The sequence below is a fragment of the Lissotriton helveticus genome, chromosome 5_1 (genome assembly GCF_964261635.1).
Source record: "Lissotriton helveticus chromosome 5_1, aLisHel1.1, whole genome shotgun sequence".
Taxonomy (NCBI): Eukaryota; Metazoa; Chordata; class Amphibia; order Caudata; family Salamandridae; genus Lissotriton; species Lissotriton helveticus.
The window spans coordinates 1,665,350,338-1,665,369,125 of record NC_136065.1 but is presented as its reverse complement, the minus strand read 5'-3'; positions in this window follow the sequence as shown (position 1 = coordinate 1,665,369,125).

Below are 18,788 nucleotides of genomic sequence, written 5' to 3'. Positions count from 1 at the left end.
ACGGAACTTCTGGATTATTTACTGCACCCATCCTGTTCCGGACATTGGGCTGGTTGGGATCTGGGCCTGGGAACTCCCAAGCATGCACTGGACTTGCATGTGGACTTGGTTATCATGCTTACCACTTCATCCGACCACTTCACGCTTATGTCTTCGAGTGCTTATTGCAGCTTCCCCTGTGAGGGTTTTTCTAGCGGTATTGTCGCCTGTATGATTTTCTCTATTCTTTCCTCTTCCCCTTCCCTTCCCCTTTCTGAAAAATTTTGAATAAAAATATATTTTACAAAAAAAGAGTAAAACTTTTTCTCAGCCATATGGTATACTGGTCAAGAAGACTCCCTAGAAAGAGAACAAAATGTGCAAATAATGAAATAGTAAGCACAAACCCCATATATACATGGTTCTAAAAAGAGTACACATTATAACAGCAAATCACATGATAGTGCAGAACAAAACCTACCCAAATCGTCGGGTGAGCAAACGGAAAACCTAGAAACTTGGCATTGAAAACTCAAGGTGGTCACCAATACCTGTTTAAGAGCATAAAAGCATCAAGGCAGTGACATAATGCATTACCTAAAACCGTGGCCAAACACACACAGAATATACATTTGACAGTGCTACATTAGATGAATACACCTGTAAGTGTCAGGTGCAGAACATTTCTTGTAAGTTGTAGTAACAAGTACATGTAAATATATGTCTTATTCCCAAAATGCCTGGTCAGAAAAATGGTTCCTAATTATCACCTAATTGGCCGTGACCGTAATAGATATAACGGCACGGCAAGCAGGTTGGTATTACATGGGTTAAAGCCATAGGTATATGGCAAGTAACAGGACAATATGATTCATCCAGTGGCAGATGCCTCCCTACTCAGTGCACCCACCTAAAGGGTGGAAAGCGAAGATGTGAAAAGGAGCCTAAATTGGTAAAAGCCTACTACAGTCAGATGTCACAAGGACCTGTATCGGGCACAAACAGGCCCCTTCATGGTAGTTGTATAAGCCTTAGGCATACAATCAGTCAGACTAATTTAACCCTGCTGGGGTTACCCTACGCCTCAAGGCTAACGTCGGGTGGACAGGAAAGGGGCGAAAGATAAAGGATACTAGAATTATTATAGCCTCTTACAGGCATGGACAGGCCCCTTCATATTTAATGCGCATACCTTCAGTCAGGAAACCGTGGTCCGTCTAGTACCCTGGAACAGAAGGGTGCCACAGTGTTCCTCGCTTTAAATACCTTATTTTAGAACCAGCTGGCAGGTACACGCCAGCGCGGTGCATGCAACATCAACACCACGCACGCCGTACAAGCATAGGCTGTCTCTGGGAAATGTAGTCAGCCTAATGCAGAGCCACCTGGCAGTCTCTCACCGACGCTGTGCGTACTGCGTCATCACAGGCCAACATCCCGTATGTTCTACGGGTGCAGGCTGACTCTGGGAAATGTAGTTAGCCTCTATGGTGCGAATTCTAGTATTACTCGCGGCTAGCGTATAAATAATCGGGCAGGTCCAATTGTTGGCGTCTCACAAGCATACAACAAAACAGAGGGCATGGCATGGTGTAGAGTTTCTTTACACCCCACATGGGCGAAATGGGGCTTCAGGAATCATAGTGGATGGAAACTGTCTATAAAATGCATTTGCAATGCAACAGGTCTGGCATTTGTGAGAGTTTAAGCTATTAGCATTATAAATCGCAATGCCTTTTATGTATGTTTTAAAAACCAAAACATAAATAAAAGGCATTGTCATTTACAATGCCAATAGCTCAGACTTGCGTAAATACGAGTCCTATTGCATTGCAAATGCTTGTTTCACTTGATTGCAGGTTTGCGAGGCGACTAGTTTGCTTTGACACTAGGTGAAACAGAAGGGCTATTCATCGCAGAGGGTAATCTTTCAAAATTTTTTACACAATTTGTATTAATTTACTGTTCCTTGCCAGCACTAGCACCGGTGATGGAAACACTGTCAGTACTTATTATTCCCCTAAGTGCTTGCCCCTGGTTAAGTTGCAAATGACATTCAGTCATAGCAATTTCACGAGCTATGACCCCTCCACCACTCCTTTCCAGCATGCTATCACTTGTTGTGACTCTGAGGGGTACAGTAGCTTTACGTTATGCCCAAGAGACCATGAGAGTGAGAGGGCTGCAACAAAACTGCCAGTACCGAACGAAAATCCAGACTACAACCCCCTCACGCACAGACAATGCCCCACGAAGAAGATACATGTAGCCTGCAACTCTCACAAAACCAATATGGTCCCGCTATTCGAGACAAATGCGCAGCCTTACCCTTTGTAAAATGTGAATACGGACCGTGGAGAGAAGAAAGTAAGCCGCCGAAGAGCTTTGTTGCAGAGCGTGTGTGTCTACTATGTAGCCAACCAACTGGAAGCTGAGGGGAAAAAGAAAGGGCGTGCCCACTATTATTAAAAAAAAGACATCTAGCGGCACACAGTGCTGTTGTTAAAAGAAAATGCATACAGAGATACTATGTACACGCTATGGAGTGGGCAGGGAGAGTTTTAAAAAGCAAAAGATCATGTGCTGCGTGTGGTCCAATTGTAAAAGTGAAAGAGCGCATTCCGCGCTGCAACTTAACAAAACAAGCACTGAAACACAAGTGTGGCCCCGCCGCTGCGAAAGTTAATTGTTAGAGAGATGGGGAGCAGGAGGTGAGCCCGCGAGTGGTGCGCAAGCGCCTGCTGGAGAGAGCAGTCTGCTCTTTTTGGAAGCACATACTCGTGCTTGTGGCGCGCCCCTGCTCGCTCCCGAAAGGTGGATGCTGCCACAAACACGAGTATGTGCTTCCAAAAAGATCAGCGCGACGGCTAAAGGTCTCCTATGCAGCGCATGTGCGTGCGTAGGCGAGACCTAAAAAAGGAGATAGATGGATGAGCACAAATGACATGTCGGTCTGTCCATTATATTAGAGATAACTACTATGCATACGGTCGCATTCTCAAAATAAAGGATAGTCCACTAGTGTGTGTTGTAAAATTTTGACATGAAAACAAGAAGTTAAATAGTGTGTCAGCTGGTCACTTCAAAACAGCTAGGAGTAGATTATGGGCGAGATAGTGAAAACCAGAGGATATTGTCATTTAAACCTGTGTTGTTGCTCTTAAGTCTATGCACCCAACTCTGTTCTTTATTAAACAGGAACTGTGTAATGTTCGCAATTGATAGTGGAATTGCTTGTTTGTCCAAGACCATCCATGTCAGTTCATCAGCCTTATGTGTCATATCATGAAAGTGGGTTGTCATGATATGGGACCATTTTGAAGTGACCAGCCGACACACTATTTAACTTCTTCTTTTCATGTGAAAATTTTACATGCCAGTACTGATTACTGATTAGACAGATCCCTAACACCACTACAGCAATACCCTTTCCAAGAAAGGGTGGGCCCTTCTGTTGTTTTAAGTAGTGGCCACAGTTCCTGTTAATGCAGCCCCTCTTCATTCTTGATGGTGCACAAAGAGGCATTTACTGCACGCAGACTCTTTAGTCAGCACATGAACCCTAATTGCTTTTTTGTCAATGTTCTGTCATTTATTTGTGTGAGCTGATAAATGTTTTTCAATTAGTCCGGCTTTCCTTTTATTTAAACAGTAAAAGTTAATCGAAGGCTGTAAATTTTCTTCACTCCGTGGTTTTTCGTTCCAAGAAAAGTCCATTCATACTTTTCTAAATAAACTAGAGAAAAAGGTCAGAGGAAGGAGATTAGCTGCATTGTGTTGCGTCCATTGGTTATTTTTTGTGTGTGCGTGTGTATAGATAGATAGACAGATAGATATTTTTTCACTGAAAAACAAAGGTTAAAGTGACATTATAGTTATGTGTTGTAATACTTTAAAAACTAATGTTTAAATACGAAAAAAACTCCAATTCATCAGTTACAATGTGCAGAGCTAACTATAACTTGAACTCCTGCTATGCACTGCTTATAACCTCACGTATTACATCATTCATGACATGTTAAATGACATCACTGACGACATCTCAAATTACTATATTTATCTATCTATCTATGTATCTATCGATCAATTTCTCTCTCTGTAGTAAACACATTTTCTACATAGTATACAGCAATAAATGATGTAAGCAGGTGTTTCTCTTTGTCTCAGAAATGATGATAAATGTGTTCAAAAGCTAAAATAAGGACACATATTTTCCCTGAGTTTTTGAATGTCTAACTCATTCACATCATTAAAACCTTCTGGCAAGTAGAGAAAAATATGTACTTTCACACCTGTAGCAGTTTGGCCGTTATATCTCTAGTGATTAACTAAAGCTCCAACACAGAGCTCTAATGAACTAGAATGTTAACATTTTGTATTCAAGGCAAAAGTGAGGCACTCCTGAACACCATTGTTGGAATGGGAATTGTTGAATTTAAAGCCTTTCCTATGCTGCTAGCTAACTGAAGTAAATAAGCACTGAGATATTAATGGAAGTATGAAACCTGTGATAGGACGAATGGGGTTTCAGTTATTTGAGCATGTGAGGGGACGTATGGAGTTTGAATTATTTGAGCCATAATGTATTTTTAAAAGGGCTAAAAATAGTTAAGGAGGGACACACGTCTGCATAAATGCAGTATCTCTTTACACATCTGTTTACTCACCCTACCTATCTTCACAGTCACTTAACAGTTTCCTAATGTTAAAATAGAAAAAGATGTAATAGACAAACGTGCCTAGTGGGGGCTGGCCGCCCCTTGCTTGGATGACCGCAGGGCATGGCCGTGAGGGCAATCCCCTCTAAGCACTTTGTTTGCAGAAATGGTTGGGTGCCCGCAAAGGATTGGGCGCAGGCACAGAGGCCCGCCCCAGGGGGGTTGCCGCCTGCTGAGGGTTGAGTGCAGGGATGGTCTTTGAGACTCGGCTCTGCAGCCCCCCCCCCCCCCTCCAGTGACCAGGCAAAGGCTGTGCGTAGTGAAGGGTGGCAGCCAGTGGAGGGTTGGGTGCTGGACCAATTTAGAATACAATTTAAAAACAGAAATTCACTGAAAAAATCGAAGGTTAAAGTCACCATATAGTTAGGTGTTGAAATGTGACAAGAACCAACATAAAAAAAAACGAAATAAGCCAGTTATTTAACTTCAAGTTTAGTTAACTTTAACTGACGTCCCAATAATGCACTGCCTATGGCCTCACATATTACATCACTCATGACATGTTAAATTACATAATTGATATCACTTACTACATTTAAATCATAATATTGTTCAAATTAATAACAAGTACCACGATTCCCAGGGTAATATGTGAGGTCATAAGCAGTGCATGATAGGAGAGCAAGATATAGTTGATTGACTGAACTATTTCAGTGTTTTTTTAACATTATTGTATCATTTCAACACCTAACTAAAATGTCACTATTATTATTATTTGTTTTTTTCAATGAAAAAATATGCATATACATGCGTGCATGTGTATACATATGTTTTTGTGTGTGTGTGTATATATATAAATATATGCGGGCTATTACTAACAGGGGTCCGGTTTGCGAGGGACGTTTTAGGTACCAAGCGAGTGCCTGGCATTGACGGCGGTGTGCCATTTTGCCACAACCCCCCTCCCGAGACCCATGGTGTGTTTAATGATTCCACTTTCTTGTAAAGTCGGTTCCTCTCAACACGAGAAATACCTGATTATCAAGTTTTAATATAAACCTTTTTCACATTTACAACCTCAGGTTAGGGTGGGCCTTAGCGCGCCCATACCGCCGAGGTTCACTTTTTCTGGTACTGAAGAATGCCTGATTATTTATCACGTATAGGCAGAAACATGTTGACCGTACATAAAGGGATATAGCTGGACAGTTTATTCAGTTTACACATTCTACACTTCGTTTTTATTTATGTCTGATTGACCAACCAATAAAATTGTTCTTGGAACAACTCAGGCATTTTTAACTATTACACACTCACTTTTCACTTGTCACAATCAACAGCTCCGCTGTAATTCTGCCGTTAAAGCACACCAGGGTGGCATTCGGCCTCTCCTGGTGGGGCCCTATGATGAAGCATGTCACCAGCCAGGTTGGTGAGTGAGAGCTTTCTAAAGAACCTAGGGCTAGATGTAGGTAAATCAGATTTACCCATTCATAAATACCGAATTTTACCGATTCGGTATTCATGAATCGGTAAATCTGATGTAGGTAATCATTCGGTAACAAATACCGAATCGGTAGGATTCGGTATTTACCGATTCTGTAATTACAGAATCGGTATTTGTCATTGATTCCTATGGGCCTTGAAGCCCATAGGAATCAATGGCAAATACCGATTCGGTAATTGCCGAATCGGTAAAAATACCGAATTGCCAAGGGGGACAGGGTGTCACTTTGACACCCTGTTGCACCCCTGTTTCTGGCTTGTGTGCCATGTGACACATACATACCCTTAGGGCATGTCTGTGTGCCACATGGCACAGGTGTACATGCACAGATATGCATGTACACAGGAATTCGTTATTTACCATGCAATAGTATTACATGGTAAATAACGAATTCTTAGGGGCCTGTGGCACTGTTTACTGTGCCACCTACATATTGATTTACAGAATCGGTAAATTTACGGATTCGGTATTTTACCAATTCTGTAAATTTACCGAATCGGTACATTTACCGATTCTGTAAATCAAAGGCCCCCTACATTACAAAACCCAAATACCGGTCGGTAACGGCCGGAATCGGCCGTTACCGACCGGTATTTGGTCTCCTACATCTGGCCCCTAGTCGGATTCTGCGCGCATGCACTTCCTTCTGAAAGGCTCACTCTTTTGTTGTTTTGATTATTACTAACAGGGACCAGACCTATCCAGTAGCCCATCACTTTGAGAATGAGCACAATAGTAATCGAGACCTTCTAAAATTCCTCTTTTTGGATCAGGTTCAGAAGGATGAGAGAGGGGGTAACGGAACAAAAAGATTGGGGATTCTTGAATCTAGATACATAGTGGAGTTACAGACTGAGGCGCCCTGGGGGATTCAACAATGAAGAAGAGTTATGGGTACATATCGGTGAAATTGTCTTGGCGATATAAACATACAAAGAACTGCATCCTACCTCCTGATAACATTAGGATATTGCACCCCTCTTTACTATCATTTTGCATTCTCACCAACTTCGTACGGTTTTCAGAATTCTGCTTGCTCACATATGCTCTGTCCTGAAGATGATCTCAAATCACTGAGATCGAAACGCCGTCGACCCCCTACAACAAGTACTCCATGCATTTTTTTTATAATTTGTTCATGAGGAGTTCCCTTGTGTGTTGTCAATGCGATGTATATATTTTAAAGTCACCCTCACTTATCACATCACGCTTGCTGTCACTTTTTTATGTGAGCACATGAACTATTTTTGCATATTGTTGAAAATAAATAATATATGTTATTTTGATTGGAACGTGTCCCTGGTAACATATTTCCTTGCTCCTTCTGGCATTAATTGCCTATCCTTGATTTAGACCTATTGTTCTAAATTCTTACGAAACTCTTGCGTCTTTCTTGGACCATTTTGGCCACATAGTAACCATTGTCCTCTAAAAACATTATATCACCCCAGGTTCTAGTATTGGGGTACCCTTGTTTACCTTACTACGGATGGAAAGGGAAGACACTCAGCATCAGCATCTCATTAGCCAGGGGTAGCCTAGAAACCAAAACACACTTCAGGGTATTAGTTCCACTGAAACTGGTTGCCATGAGGCTGTATCAAAACTGCGGGACAAAATGCCCTTAGAGATGACTGGCTCTCAATGAATATTTGGGGGACACTTTGAATTCGTGTTGTCACTTGTTAAGAGTACAGCTGCCACTATTTTAGATACAATCTGAGCCTTTTGGCTTATACATTTGTCTTCTTTTACTTGAAGGAGTTCTATGCATGTGTCTAGAGCAGGCCGAAACGGAAAGCAAAGTTCTGGGCTGTTTCACTTGGAGGGGCAAGGCCTATAACCCCAGGGCTGAGGAAAGATCCTGCTGCTGCTGCAGCAGCAGCCTGAGAGAAGAGAGAGAAGATAGACAGCACATTGTCAGGAGAACCAGCCTTGTCTTAAAACAGAGCGTGAGCCCATGGATCCTGGCCACTGAGGCAAGGAGCTTGTGAAAAAAACATATCAAGAACAGAGGCTAGAGGTTCTGCCTGCCTCCTACAGACTGTGATTACGAGCAATGTTAGATAAGAGAGCATGCCTGCGTGCTTGTACCTCGGCTGCATCTGTCAAAATGAAGAGTGTGAGGCTGAAGTGCACGCAATAGCGTGTCTGTGCCTGCCACTGCATCTGCCTGCGAATGAGGATTTGGGGGCAGCAGACCACAGGGAGGTCTTCCCCCTGGATAATTTGGGGAAGTTTGAGCAGTCCGATGACTGCGATTTCTGGGCTACTTTTGTAGCCCAAGAGGTATATACCCGGGCATTTTGTAGGTGCCAGCCACCATTTTGTTTTGGCAACATGGTAGGTTGTACCTAGCTTAGTGGTAGTTTTTGCGGATCAGCATTTATAGCATAGTTAGGACAGGAATGTTGTTAGCCTTTGTGTGGTATACTCTGTTGGTGTCAGCGAGTTCAGAGCTTACCGTTATGGTGTTGTTCAGCAACAAGATGGTGGCTCAGGCCCTAGAGCTTCTGGAGGCCATGGGCGCCTTGGACCTTATCACCCAGGGGTGCCACGGCGTGGCGGTCGCCTCATGAGGAAGGCCAGAAGGCGTCGCAGTAATGGCGTGTTCTTCTTCGCACCTGAGCCCTGATTGTGGCAGTGCTCAGGTAGGAAGATGGGGCTGCTCTAGTGTCAGAAAAGTGGCCGCGGGTACGGTGGAAGCCTCTAGGCAGGCGGCGGGAGGTGCAGGCCAGCCGGCAGCATAGGCCGAACAGCAGCCTGGGGGGAGGAGGCACCTTGCAGGAGCACCGATGCGGGGGAGGCGCACAAGGCCTTCTCCACAAGTAGCAAGGCCTCGCGTTCGGGATGGGGCCCTCACAAGCACTGCCCCAGGCAAGGGGAGGGGGAGAAAGAGTGGAGCACGTGTGGCGAAGAAGGCCGTTCGGGTTCACGCAGGCACAAACTGGAGGATAAGGAGGCTGGAGGGAACAGCCTGTTGTTAGAAACAGTGGAGCAGGGACAGAGCAGGGAGGTTGAGGGGCAGGAGATAGACTTTAGACAGGTCTCCCACCAGATTTTATTGGAAAGTGAGGATGCTCATGGGCTGGATAGGGGGCTGCAGGAGGGGGCAGTGTTGGCTGGGACAACCAGTGACAAATGGAATCCCATAGATTGGGACAGTGTTGCCTGGCTCAACAGCCTGGCAATCCGGCCCAAAAGAGAGCAGAGGACAGAAGACAGAAGACAGAGGGTGGTCTGGGGTGAACCCCTCTGTCAAGGGGGCATGGAACATCAGATGTGGTGGAGCGGGCCCTCTTTAAGGGGGCCTGACTCCGTTAGCAGCTGCAGAGGTGAATTGGAGTGAGGATAAAGGGGGGGCCCAAGGGTGTAGTACAGACAACATTTTTAGGCCACTGGCACGTCGACCTCTAGCAGGTGATGATGCCAGGCCTTTATTGAGAGTTCATGGTATATCAAGCCGGGGAGTGTGGGGCAAGGAGGGATGATAGGCGAGGCAGGGGGTTTGGCATACCGTGATCAGATGGGGAAGGAGGAGCGTACTGTGGGGGGTGTCCAGGTGGGGGCGGGGCTCAGGTGAGTGCAGAGAGTGTTTCAATTATGGGATCTTACCAGCACACAGGGCTTGCCTTATTTCTGACAGGTTGCCGTGGATGCATTGGTAGCAGACTCGGGAGAGCTTAGTAAGGCTCAGCTGGACTGAGGTGAAGAGAAGGCTCAGCCCTGGTGGCTAGCTGGAAGGTGTTGTCGGACCACAAGATCCCACCCCAGGATGGTCTGCCATGACCATAGCGGTGCAACGGGCAATAGGGTAGTACAACCCCAGACTGTGCTACTTTAAAGAGGAGTAGGTCTGTGTCAGCAGACAGGCTGGGAGGGCAGTCTACGTGGTCACAAATGCAGCGGTACAATACGATTTAAGTTTACTGGATGAATATAGCCTTGAGGAGGGTGAAGTGTGTGATGACAATGAGGTGCAAATAGTAGATGGGGACAGTAATCAGCATCAGGAAGGGCGAGTGAGTGCTACTAATCGTTCTGGCTATAGTGTCTTGCAGGTGACAGGTTCCCGACACACTCAAGGTGGAAGTGGTGGAGCCCTGCAGAGACTGGAATTTGCGAGACAGCTGGCCCACAGGAGGGCACCGACTTTAGCGCCAGGTAAGGAAGTTCACAGCACATGCGATTGTATCATTAGGTGTGGAGGCAAATGAGTCTCAGGGCAGTGGGGAGGCCCACCTGAGCAAAGGTTGTTATGTAATGGATACAAGTGTGGGGACACACAATCACACACCGGACACTGGGGACGCAAGTGCAGGGATCAAAAGCTGAGGCAGTTCAGGCGAGGTAGGTTTGGCAGCGTCAGGGAAGGAACAAATGGGGTTATCTGTCAAAGGGTCCGGCAAGGCTGTACAGGAGAGAAGAACGCTGCAAAGGATAGCAAGGCAGAAGTGGGGGGGACAGATAAGGGGGAGAGTAAGGAGCTGAAAATTAAAAAGCTGCCTTATATGTGGATGTCAAAGCCTTTAGGAGCACATCTCGTGGCGGCCACTAAAGAGAAAATATGGAAGGATGAATACGTTGAAATTATGAAATTGCTGCTCCGGTAACTAAGGTCAAAAGAAGGATCTAAAGAGGAAGAATTTAAAGCGGCCAAAGGCCCCGGTCACCATTGAGAATTGAACTGCTACTTTCCTTATTACTGCTAGCATATATTGCGAAAAGTGCCCGGAGAGGTCATTCGCTATGTTTAAATACATGGGTGTGATTAGAAAGGCACAAATAAATTATGGGGGATACGCATGGGTACAGTACGATGAGGAGTTATGGGCCCGCATGGAATTTGATACAGAAGCACAATGGGGTGAAATTGATATGGACCTCTGGCAGCATACAAGGAGCCTGCTAAGTTTGGTAAAACAATTTTCACGGCAAGCGGCTTGATGATTGTTTTAGTAGCCCTTTCAGGGGCACCCCACCTGAGGAGAGATGGGGGCACGGTAGAGGCCAGGCCAACAATCTCTGCACCTGCTGGGTCTACAACAAAGGAAGTGGCATGAGGCAATATTGCAAAGTTCATCATGAGTGCTCCAAGTGTGCAGGCAGACACTCCCTGGTAAACTGCTTTAGTACGGGGGTCAGGCCTCAGCATTGCAGAGATAGCAGCAGTGATATGGTGTGGGTTAGCAGTGACAGGCAGAGGGTTACAGGTCAGGGAGGGGAGGGCAGAGACCTGTGGGGAAGGGCTTGTATGCCCATTAAACTGGACAGACTGGATTTTCGGCTTGCTCATAGGACAAACAGGATGATGCTCAGGTTTTACTGCAGGGGTTTACATGGGGTTTCAGACTGGGGTACTGTTGCAGGGATTCTGCACATATACAGAACTATGCACAGGAAACCAGGCCTTCGGTGTATTGTGGTGTACCAAAAACACGCCTCAGTGCCCAGAACCCTATCCGGCTAGCTACAGTATCCCATTCGTTCTCCGTACTACAGCGGAGCTACCAATGATTGGATACCTAGAACATGCGACTCTGGGCCTCTCAGAATTCGTGGGAACAAGATACTCTTTCGCTTAGACTCTCATATCTGTTCACAATGTGAGTAACCAGAGACACTGTATAGTTTAAAATGTTTATTTTAACTAACATGCTCTGTGATGCAGTACACGTGCTAACATTAGCAAAGAAATGCATAAAAACAATATAATCAGCATAGTTACAATTCCATATAATAAGAACGGGGAAAGCATATCATAATGACAGTGGATGAAGCCTTATAGCGCTGTACCACCCTCCCAGTGCTATAAGCTATGTTTATTATATAAGTGGAAGACTTCTGGGCTTGGATGGCGGAACCCCCTACCTTAAGTCTTAGATGATAGGATTTACATCTCCGGACAAGCACAGCTCTTCCTCTGGAAGGGTTTTCTCCAAGTGTTTCTAAATTGCATCCCGTGCAATATTAAAAGCACCTGAAAAGTCAGTAGCGCAGCTGTGTTCCTTGTTATGTCTAATATGTGTGTTGGACGGACCAAAGCCGATAAACCAGTGAAGTTGTCTTTCTGGCCTTGAACACGATGTGCAGACGAGAACTCAGAGCACAGCAGAAATAGTGAAAGGCAGACAGTTCCCATGCAAAGCAACCATAGCAAAAGTGTTTACGGGAACTAAAGCATGTAGTGTCGTGTGCAAAAGTGGAAAGATGGCGTTGATGCAAAGCACAAACTAATGCTAACTTAGCAACGTCCGCTGGCATGCCTGAACCCTCACAACAGTACCAGGGCCCAAGGTTGAGATGCTGAGCAGATACTTTGAAATCAGCCAGTGAGCACAGGCAGGCAGTGAGGGACAAGTTGGGAAAAGAAATTCAAGAAGATAGGATGGTGGGCCTTTTGATGATTGGCCAATGAAGGACTTAATTGTGTCTTCCATCGGGGTGGTTCCTAAGAAGGAACCAGGCCAGTTCCGACTGCTTCAACACTTGTCTTGGCCAGAGTGCCAGTCAGTTAATGACTTTATTCCTGAGGAGCAGGTGACAGTCACATACTCATCGGTAGACGTGGCCTTATATCTTGTAGAGAAACTAGGACTGAGGTCGCTAATGGCGAAGAGTGACATTAAGCCTTCCTTCCGTTTGTTGTCGGTACACCCGCCAACTTTCAGCTGTTAGGGATCCAGTTTGAAGGCAAATGGTGCGTGGATAAAGCACTACCCATGTGTTGCTCCATCTCTTGTGCCATGTTTGAATGCTTCAGTACCTTTTTTGCAATGGCTGTTTATCAGATGTAAAGGCCATGACAATAAGAACACTACCTTAATTACTTTTTCTTTGTGGGGAACCATGGACTGTCAGCATGCGCTGTCAAGTTTTCAGGAGCTTATGGGGGAACTCAGGGTGCCGCTGGCACTGGAGACCGTGGGGGAAACAACCTTTACAACGCAACTTTTACAACGTACTACCATTACAACGAAACTTTTACAACGCAACATCAATTACATCGCATGCCATTACAACACAACTATTACAACGCATGACACTACAACGCATACCACTACGACGCATGTCATTACAACGCATACCATTACAACGCATACCATTACAACGCATAACATTACAATGCATAGTTCCCTTACACTATCCAACACTTACCCTACTGTTGCACCCCCTGGAGTTAGAATAGTAATTTTTACCCCTACACTATCCAACACTTACCCTACTGTTGCACCCCCCTGAAGTTAGAATAGTAATTTTTACCCCTACACTATCCAACACTTACCCTCCTGTTGTACCCCCCTGGAGTTAGAATAGTAATTTTTACCCCTACACTATCCAATACTTACCATACATGCGTTGTAATGGTATGCGTTGTAAAGGTAGTATGCGTTGTAATGAAATGCGTTGTAAAGTTAGTTTTATAAAAATTTGTTGTAATGGCATGCGCTGTAATGGAATGCGTTGTAATGGATGTTGTGTTGTAAAAAATGCGTTGTAAAGGTATGCGTTGTAAAAGTATGCATTGCAACGTCATACATCCGACCGTGGGGCCCACTGCAGTGATCTAATTTCTCAGAATCAAAATCAACTCCGGTTTAATGGAAGCCCGGTTGCCTGAAGATAAGAAACGTTGCCTGCAGATAAGAAATGATCCATGAAACAGTTGCTGGATTCGATATTGGGTTTAAAAGAAAGTCACAGTTAGGGAGGTGCAGGTTTTGTTAGGGCATTTGAATTTTGCATGCAGGGTGGGGAGAGAGGGTAGGAACTACTGTAGGAGGCTGGGATTGGCTTTTTCAGGGCTCCCATTGCTGCATCATTACGTACGATGGTCAGCTAGGGTCAAAGAAGACTTGAGGATGTGGAGAGTTTGCTGCAATCCTTTAACAGGTTTCCCTTAGCATCATTGGCAGAAATGGATTGGGACACTAAAATGTTCTGTGACGTGTCGGGAGGTATTTGGTTCTGTCTATACTAGCAGGGGCATTGGTGTGCAAAGGAATGGCTGCAGGCATGGAAACATGGAGGCTGCAGCATTGCTTTTTTAGAATCCTTTCCCTTGCTTGTGGCAATAGCTCTTTGGGGAGACACGTTCAAGCACAAAAAGATTCTGCTTAGGGTGGACAATATGTCAGTAGTGCAGGTCGTGAACAGGCAGTCAGTAAGGGACTCACAGGTATTGAAGTTACTGAAGATCTTGGTGTTGGAGTGCCGACAGTTAGATGTGGTGTTTGGAGCTCGACATGTGCCAGGTGTAGACAGTGACATTGCAGATGCTTTGTCTCGTTCACAGTGGGGGAGATTCCAAGGACTGGCCACAGAGGTGGACAGTGTCAGGACCAGAATGCTGCAGCACTTATGGACTAGAAAACTATACAAGTGCCAATACTGTTAAATTTAGTACACCTTCTCGAATTCTTCACTATAAGAATCAGCCTTAATGTGAGTGCAAGACTTGAAAATCAGTCTGAATGAATCACTTTTTATTCATATTTTTACAACATTTCTTCGTTCGATTTCACCAAATTCACAAAATTAACAAACAAAAGCTATTTCACAATAAAAACAATGAAGAAACTTCTTCCTCAACTTTCATACTTCGTTGATCAACAATACACATTCCATTCTTATACTCTCACACACACCCAACAAACATACCTTATTTACAAAACAATATTCAATAATGCATTGGATTCACAGACAACAATTTGTTCATTTTAGAGCATTTTGATCCAATTATATGTATTTAGAAGGCCTTATGGTGTATCAAAAGCGGTCTACGCGTTTTGAACCCCTATTTAGTGTGGAGTTCTCATCAAGACCTCACAGCTGTGGAGAAGAAAGAAAAATATTTTTCTGTCACTAAAAGAGGGGGGAGCTGTAAATCACTAACTTTTTGCCACCAATTGCATCTGCCTCTTACCTTCAAACCGGAATGTGCCCTAGTCCTTAAAGTGCCCGGCGTGTCACACTAAAAAAGACAAATCAATGAATCACAATCATTGTGATAAAACCACTACCAGCAAAAGCTGCTGCGATGACCACTTAATTGTAAACCCAAGAGGAAGCTACTTACATCTACTCGGGACTTATGGATTCAATCTCTGTTGTGTGGGTGCTGCGAGGGGAACTGCGGGGGGAATGGAGGTTGATTAGAGCGGTCACTTGCAAGTAAAATCAAAGCCTCTTATAATTGCAACAAGTGATTCGCTTACTTGTATGCAGTCTCCTCTCCGTAATGTTGGATGTAAAAGCAGCTCGCTTGTCAACCTGGGGAGGATGAAAGCACAATTAGAGTCGGCATCGTTATGGAGCTTAAAGTTTCGATTATGCGGTACTTGGAAGCTTAGAGTGTCAATGTTACGGTGCTTGAGAGTCCTCTTACCTTTACTTTCTGACGCGCTCTCCGTCACGCAGCCTGTGTGCTCACCGGCATGTTTGACTTCGTTTGGCCCGCCCTCATTTTAACTTTCGGTACTTTCTGGTTAAAAGCTTCACAGAAGTGAGCTTTCTGGGAAATGTAGTTCACCTGTCGATCACATCTCGAATACCTTGTTGGAATCGTAAAGGATGTTATGCCTTGTCGAAATCGACATCAACATCTCATTTGTTCATCATATTCGTGGTACATGTGCAGTTTAAACACCATATCTTGATACGTTGTGCCTTGATCGGATTGAATTAACCGCATACCTCGTGATAGTATGAAGGGCATCTCGGGAGTTGGAAATATGAACACATTTCTTGGTGGTGAATTTTAGTAATATGGTTACAGCAGCTATTGTGGATGTGGAAAGCTAGAATTATGTGGTGAAAATTTTGCTTTTTGCCCAATGTAGTCCATGGTGACCTATGGATACATCTCATTATATTCTGAATAGGACATGTTACTGGTTCATTCTGTACATTCTTACCATGGCGGTAGATTCTAATTCAGCTTGTAAATCTCAGACAGTTCATTCAGACCTTCAACGGCCGAGTTGAATTTCACGATGAGCATAGCTTCTCTCTTGGATAATTTCGCATCCCAGTCTCCGCCTCTCGAGTCTTGTTCGACTTTTGAGATTACTGTCCACTTTAAGTCAGTTTCACTATGGTTCATTCTGTGCCAGTGATTGACCAATGGTGCAGTGAGTATATTCTTTTTTATTCTCGATTTATGTTGTATAATTCTCGCCCTCACTTCCTGGTTGGTCTTCCCTATATACAATAGGTTGCACGGGCACTTGATGCCGTAGATGACATAACGGGATTTACAATTGGTGAACGACTCATGTTTCCAGAAAATGTTCTTATGCTTAAAGATAAACCCCTCTTCAGTAGTGGGGCAGCAGATACACGTGCGGCATTTTTTGTGTCCTAAGATTGGTGGTAAACCTACAAAGGATCTCATTGTCATTTGTTCTTTAGGTGGAAGGGCTGGCCTTACTGGTTGATTGGCAATACTGCGATCTTTGCGTCTTTCAGAACATTTGAGGATGTAGGCATGGACTGGAGTATGGATATTCAGAGGGTGCACCGTGATCCATTTAGGAGGGTTCAAGGAAGAGAGCGCCCTAGGAAAATCCTGGTGAATTTCCTAACGTATACCATTAAGGAGACGATTTTGTCTCTTGCTCTGAAAGCTGGTCAGCTAAAGTGCACTTCTTTTTCTACTGGTTTTTCCTTTTCTATCCGTTCAGATGTTTCCCATATCACCGCCACTAAGCAGTGGGAACTGGGGAAAAGAATGACGATACTGAATGCGCTAGGAGCCAAGTCCCAATTGAGATTTCCCGCGTCATTGCGCATCATGTGGAATATTCACATGTATAACATGCGTCATCTTGAAGAAGTTGATTCCCTAATAGAGAAAATTAGAGAGGATTGCGGGGGTGGAAGCAGTGGTGGAAGCGGATGCGTTAGTAAGGTGTAATTTGTGGGCACAACTAGCAAAGGGTTTGCTCGATATACTATATTGGGAAAAAAAATGTGGCCAAAACTAAAATAGGGCGAGTCGCTCTGAAAAAATGGAAGTATGCTGCGCAGTAGAGAAGTCAGTCTATTAAATTAAATAATATTTGTTTACAGCCACATCCGGGGGAACTTCTGTCCAAGGGCCTACGCCCGGAGAAAAAGGGATGGTTCCCATGGGTGTAGATGGGTGAGGGGGGGCACGGGAGGGAGGGTGGGTGGTTGTCAGGGGGAGCACGGGTTGGGTTGCAGTGGGAGAAAAATTACAAAAAAAATTCCTCTTTTTCACTATCGCTTTAAGTATAAACGCTTTTCTAGTTTGTTTAATTTTGGAGGGAAACCTGGTATAGAATGACATCTAATAATATAAAGTTCCTGTCATGGAACGTTAACGGACTGCGATGCCCCCGTAGACAGAGGCTCATTAGGAAATATCTGGAGCAATCCTCCGCACAGGTTATCCTTCTACAAGAAACCCACTTGAGTTATCTTGAATCTAGAGTTATTTTCAGTAAATATAAGTGGGTGGAGAGCTTTTGTTGCTCTGAACAAACAATGCCCAGTAAGGGAGTAGCGGTTTTGTTTAGATCTAACCTAGGAATCGCCATAAAGGCTACGTTAACTGACCAATCCGGGCGGTGGATCCAGGTGCAGGTAGTGATAGGGGGGGTGGAACTCACCATAGGTTCTTACTACGGCCCTAACATTGACGACCCGGCATGTCTTCTTAGAGTGCAGGCCAAACTTGTAGAAGTCACTGTTCCAATAATAATTGGTGGGGACTTTAATGTCCTCCTCAACCCCTCCAAAGATAAGTCTAACCTTGTCCGGTATGTGGCAGCTCAGCGTATGCGCCGGACGATGATTAACATGATGCACAAGCTTGGGTTAGTAGATCTATGGAGCTCGAAGAAGGAGGGTGAATCAGGTTTCACTTTTTTTAGTAAAAAGTATGGCCATTCCTCTAGACTGGATTATATTCTTACAGATAGGTCATGTTTGGAGCATTTAGTAGATATCTCTATTTTGCCATATATTTTATCCGATCATGCTCCAATAACTTTTTTGTATCGAAATGGGAATCCGAAAGCTGCCCCAAGGTGGACACTGAAAAGGGCAATGTTATCAAATGAGGAGTTAATAAGAATCGTCAAAATATCGACTGTGGAGTACTTCACCGAGAATGTGGGTTCAACATCCTTTGAGTATGTTTGGGATGCATTTAAGGCCCATATCAGGGGAGTGCTTCATAGTTGGATATGTTCCAAAAACAGGGAAGAGATGTCAGAACTTAAAAAGGTGGAGATGGAGATATCCAGGCTAGAGAAGGTAAGATCCAGCTGTTTATCAGATCAATTGCCACAAGTTCTTAAGGATTTGGAGTACCATCGCTTGGCCTATAGGGATAAATTAGATCAAAAACTACGAGCCTGATGGGCAGTTCATAAAATGGAAAATTATGAATATGGCGAAAAGGCAGAAGCCACCCTTGCACGGAAGATCAAAGCTGATAGAGCGAGGAACAATATCAATAAGTTAAATGTAGATGACAGTGGTACGACATCTTGTCTTCAGGAGGATATGCAGAGGTGTCTCCTGTCTCTATTCTCAAAGCTATATAAGGAAGACAGGGCTCCTTCTACAGACTCAATCCACGATTGGCTTAAAAGTAAAGCTTTATCTAGTTT